Raw genomic sequence first — 6,024 nt, 5'->3', positions numbered from 1 at the left:
ACCCCCGGCAGAGGAGGACACGGCTGAAAAATAAGCTGTCTGCCAATCCAAGTAGCTGTAAATAAAAAAGCTCTGTTATGCAGAGAATGCTTTAGCAAATTTATACGGTTTTGTGCAAAAAAACCCCCAAACCAACAACCAAAAAAAAAAACCGCCCCGTGATTCCAGATTAAACTCTATATGTATGCAAATGTCATCATCCACCCATTCAGTGGCCATAGAAGGATAATTGTATTAACAACAATCTCTGATTTGGGCATCTGGTGGAGCTTGTTCCCCGTGTTTATGAAACTGCAGCGTCAAATGGAACAAACAGAGTGGATTTACCTCCCAGCCCCACGCTGAGGAGATGAGTTTACTTTCCAGACTCATTTCTCCCAACTGCTGCTGGAGCTGCATGGTGATGCCCTGGGAGGCCTGCCAGGCAGGGGGAGAAAATGAAAAACGTTTATTTAGACTTTTGATTGTCATTCTGTTAAGGGTGTTTTCGATGTCTGAACGCATCATCCATCGGGTTTTAAGTTACCAGTTGTGTGAAACACTTAATACTTAAGGAATTTGTTTTCAACTCTCATAAGCTACAAAGGAAATCGTTTGCCACGGCATGAAACCAAAATAATCAGGATGGGGAGAAGTGGGGAGGGAAAAATGAATATCATTAATACCATGTAAACTAATGAAAGGGGAGAGCAGAGTGCTCTGAGTTCAGCACACCAAGTGGAGAACTTCTGAAAGCCATAAACAGCTTTAGAGGGATATTTGCTTTACTGCACAGTATCCCCACTCCTTGTTCTTTATATAAATTAGAAGCATGAGTTATCAATATGGCATCAGCTTGATTCAACACCACCATTTTTAAATTATTAAAAACCTGATTTTGTTCTAAAAGCTTCTGCTTAACCCTGGCAGCTGACACACTGTTTTATAGAGGCTGATTCCTTGTAAACCTGCAGTTACAGCACAATTCCAGGTCAAGCTGCATGAACCCCAGAACAGCATCTGTAATTCCCACACAGTGGGCTAAGGGCTTTTCTTTTTTTTCCCCCCTTTTTTTTTTGATTCCAATGGCTGAAAACACAGCAGAATTGCAGCTATTCAGAAACAATGAGTCCTAAACCCTATTTTAGCTCCAGTTTGGGGTATTGGATCATCTGTCAGTGGAATGGGGTTCAAATGGTATAAGATGCTGTGCCCCTAAATACAGTCTTAACCTGCAGAGTGCAACAGAGGAGCTGTGTGTGTATATAAATATATATGTACATAACTTATTTCATCCAGAAGAGGAGATTTTACAATGCAATTACACACTCATAAGGCTTGCACTCAAGCACAGAGACAAAATGTGTATATACAGGAGTCTGTTTGCAAGCTTTTTTTTTTTACACAGAAATTGCACAGTTAATAACAGTTCCATGTCATTGTCTTGGTTACCATGGTTTATTTTGCTCAAGTTAAACTACTAAATAACAGGTTTTAATATTTTATTCCTTTACAGGTGGCCAATATTTCCTCTGAATCAAATTTAACTGGTGTAATTCCGGGCAGTTACTCTAATGTAGAAAGCAAGAATAAATTCAAGTGTGTTTCTCTCAGCCCTTTTTGAATAAATCAAGTTTTATCAAATCAGGCATTTCTTATTTATTTTTAAGCAACAACAGCTTGTTTTCAGCTCTCAGCCATAACGAGGTGGGGCTAAGAATTTCTGCTGGCAAAAGCCTCAGAACCTGACAGAGCACATGTTGTGTTGCACTCTTTATTTAAATGTTCAAAAATAACTCTGGAATAATCCCATTTTTCTCCACAGTCTGATTGGAGCAATACTCCAGAAGAACCTGTCGTGCTGAGAGTGTTAGCTGGTTTTTTGGGAAAGCTTTTATGCTCTCTGTGCTGCTCTCATCAATATCCAGAATTATTTCTATTGCAGAAGAAATTCTATTAATGACATTCAGAATCAGAGAATCCCAGAATGGTTTGGGTTGGAAGGGACCTTAGAGACCATCTCACTCCACCTTCCACTACACCAGGTTGCTCCAACCTGGCCTTGAACACTCCCAGGGATGGGGCAGCCACAACTTTTAACCAATGTGGGAAACACACATATAGAAAACACATGACAAATTCTGCTTCAGCAGGCTCAGAATTCAAGTTGACCAAAAAAAACCCCCCATTTCCAACCCCCAGCACACGAGAGGAACCCAGAGGGATTCCTTCCCTTGCTGGGGCTGGCTCATGAAGTGCAGGACACCCATGGGGTCTGGATTCTCCATCCCTTCTGCCAGTCACACCCTGCCCCTGACACAACCACACCATTCCCTGGCTCTTTTAGCAAATCCCACTTTCTCCAAGTGCCTTCCCAAAGAGCCTCTCCACGCTCACAGCCCTCCCTCTTCCTGGTGGCTTCTCCTCAGGGCAGCCCAGAGGTGGGTAACACACCGAAACAGGAGGGATGAGTAAAGCAGCAGAAATTTGGGACACAGGGCAGGCTGGCCCCAATTCAGGGAAACTCTTGATGACTTGCTTTGCTTTCAAAAGCTGAGCAGCTCCTGTAACACTTTGAGGAGCATCAGCACACTTAAAATACCCAGTGCTCTGGTAAACCTGCCTGGTAAATAAGGTCCTAACTCTCCTCCTGGCCAGGGAAACAACCCATCACTTCCACCTGGAAGCACTAAGACCTTTTACATCTGATGCCACCATGCCAATGGACTATTAATATTGTTATATTTCATTCTGTTGGCTCTAATCTCTTAGTCCATGGATGGGTTTGGATCCATCCAGTGCAGCACTGGCACTGAGTAACCAAGGAGAAGCCACCAGCACAATGCTCCTCTGAGAGAGAATCCCATAACCAGGAGCTCACTCATCCCATTGCTCTGCCTGAATACTGGGTTTATTAACATTTTGGGGACCCAGCAAGACCCATCTTCTCACATTTCCTATTCTAGCTGGGCTTCTCTATCGGCATTTTTCCTCCTGCACTTCCCTTTCCCCCAGACAAAAACCAAGAGCTGAGGGGTTTTTTTTACACCCCACACCACATGGCCATCACATGATGCCTGGAAAGGACTCACCTGGAGGACTCACAAGTCAGTCAAACTGCACAGCAAGGCAAAAGAATAAATCCTAAAAGCTAAATATTCCACATCAGCAGAGCATGGCCAGACCTGACCCCAGTGGATGTGCTGGGCAAGGGGCTCAGTTCTGCTGTGCCAAGGCACAGTGCCCTCCACGCTCTGCCCATGGGCCTGTTCTGCTACACCTTTAGGGAGCCAGGAGCTTTATCTACCTGATATTTGAAACATTTTAAATGCTGGCAGATAGATCAGACTGAGAAGAGGAAAGGAAGAGAGATCTGGTCTGTGTTCACAGCACATTTGTCTTTAAGAGGTTGTTTCTTCCAGAAACTACAGGTACAAGCAGAGAGGTTTGGTTTAAATACGTTAATCCATAAAGTCTCCCAGACAGCAAATTACAGTCACATCTTTGCAAGTTTTTTTCTTCCTCTTTTCCTCATTTTTGCCCTCCAGGTAGCACCAAATTCCTCCCTGCAGGGCTGAGCCTCTGCCCAGGCAGTGCATAAAGTACCACTGGTGAATTATCTTCATGGACACAACCTGTTCACTCCTAAGCTTGCACTCTCATGTTTAATATACTGTATTTACCTCTAATTTCTTACAGGAAACTTAAGGAGAGTTTTTTCTATAAAAATCTATGAGTGAGACTGTCCACCAGACACCTCAAATCTCAGAAAAACTGGTCTCCATTTGGCTTGTAGAGAAAAGAGCCCATTTTGTCTGTTTTGTGTCTGAAGTGGAAGTCACCCACACAGCTCGAAGCTGTCTGGAGAGGCTCAGGAGTTTGCTGACAGCAGATTCTCCATCTAAAACCCTTCAGAAAATGAGACTTTGCAGGAGTGGCTGAATTACAAAGCACTTCTTATTTCCTGGAAATAGCTTCTGTCACTGCCAACAACACGGTTATTTCTCAAAAAGAGAATAAAAGGTGTTTATTAAGAACAAAATAAAACTGGCCTTGGGACAAAAGAGCTGCTAAGTTAAAGAGTTTGGGGGGTTTTTTTCTATGTCTTATGGGAAAAAGGAGGAGCCCTGCAAGGAGCAGGAACACAGAATGGAAATGACCCACCCTTCCCAGCCATGTACATTTAAGGAAAACACTGTGGCTAGCAATCAAAATTCTGGATAAAAGAGAATTTAACACGCTGTTTATATGATTTTCTATAGATTTGTGTCTTCATTTCTCACACTAAAGTGAAGACTTTCAGTATTTTTAACAGAGGTGTCCCCCCAGAACCACTCCCTGTGGGATTGGCCAAGAACAACTGCTTGTCCTGGATCAGGTGTGACCATCCCACTCGGGACACTGCTGGGATGTGGCTTCTTGCCATCCTTAGGAAAGCAGGTGATGATGCAGGTGATGATCACTCCAGCACAAACTTGGGGTAGCACTGAAAAATACATATATTTATCTTACCTGGCAAGGCCTCTCTGCTGGGATAGATTTCCCACCTCCAGATGTTTGGAATGAACTTTTGGACTGGGTGGGATTTTTGGAACTCCAATGTTCTGTGCTGCCAGTGGCTGCAAGGTTTGTTTTAAATGCACCCCCCCCCATGCCCTACAACCACTTTTACCAGCTGATGGAACTGCAGACTTACCTTCAGGATTAGAGAACAGGAGGATTAAGAGAATCCCAAACCAGAGTTTCCCTTGGATTTGGACTCAACCAGAGGTGAAGAACATTGCTTAGAGAAATCCTTGAACCTGTGGCCCCATAAGGCAGGTGAGAACAACAGGATATTCAAAAAGGACCTGATGAAACCACTTGGAAATTGTAAAACCCTGAAGCACCTGTCATATGGGTATTGCCTCATTTAACAATGTAGGTTGGAGAGGGGGTGGAAAAGGGCTGTTTCACCCAAAAGCTTTTTTTTAACTCTGAAAACAACCCCATGAATGAAGAATTTCAGAGGTTACTTTTGCTGCTCACAGAGTTGCTACTAAACCTCTACATTCCCCAGCAAGATTAGCAAAACCCTCTTCATTTCTATAAAACAGCGACTTAAAACTTTTAATAACCAAGGGTTTTTGTTTTACTTGTATAGAAAGCTATTGATTAAAGTCCATATAGAGTTGCTGGAAAGCCAACAAGCCACTGCAAGACTTATTTTCAGATCTTGCTCACAAATTAGTCTGTTATTCAGGTTATACTGTCCCAGGAAATCTTCTGGGGACTTTACAGGGCAATCATTGTTTTGGAAGCAAATTCATCAAAACAGTACAGGGGATACTGATACAAAACAGCATCAAGAGAGAAATTAAGAAAATAAATTATTACCTGAGTGATTGGATCCTCATATTCAGAGGAAAAAAGCTCATTATTGAGAATATGAAAGAATTTGAGAGTATTACTGCAGGTGGCCAAATTAAATCCCAAAGCAGGAAGCCCAGACCAGCTGTTGTACCAACACTTTCATTTCAGTTTTATACTAAACAAACCATCTATCACTGTGGAATTGGGATTCAGTGGTTTTGTACTCATCCTGCCAAAAAAAAGAGATTTAATAAATGCAACCCCCTAATTACTTTTCAACCTCTGTTTCTGCAGTATCTTGACAAACAAGGGAAAAGTTTTCTTCCCCTCAATCTTAAAAAATAAGCCAATACACAGCTCACTGAACTGCTCCTAAATTTATACTTTATTGTTATAATCCTTGAGTTTCATGAGATTGAGTTTCATTTCAATGAAAGGCTGTTGCTCAGCAGTTCAAAGCTCGACACATTCAGAAATGATGAGTTGTTAAAAAAAATGTTATGGTTAAAAAAAACCCCAACCACCCCCAATATATTTATCAAATTGTTGCTGAAGTCTTACAGATAAACATTTTTGTGTACTCCCAAAATAATTTTTATAAATCCTAAGAAATTGACACCATTTGGGCTGTCTGCATTCTACAAGAACAGCTCTTAAATAAGGTAATGAAATAATTTAGTCTCTGCTTCCAAG

The sequence above is a fragment of the Manacus vitellinus genome, unplaced genomic scaffold, assembly GCF_001715985.3.
Source record: "Manacus vitellinus isolate BGI_N305 unplaced genomic scaffold, ASM171598v3 scaffold_51_pilon, whole genome shotgun sequence".
Classification (NCBI taxonomy): domain Eukaryota; kingdom Metazoa; phylum Chordata; class Aves; order Passeriformes; family Pipridae; genus Manacus; species Manacus vitellinus.
This window is presented reverse-complemented; position numbering follows the sequence as displayed.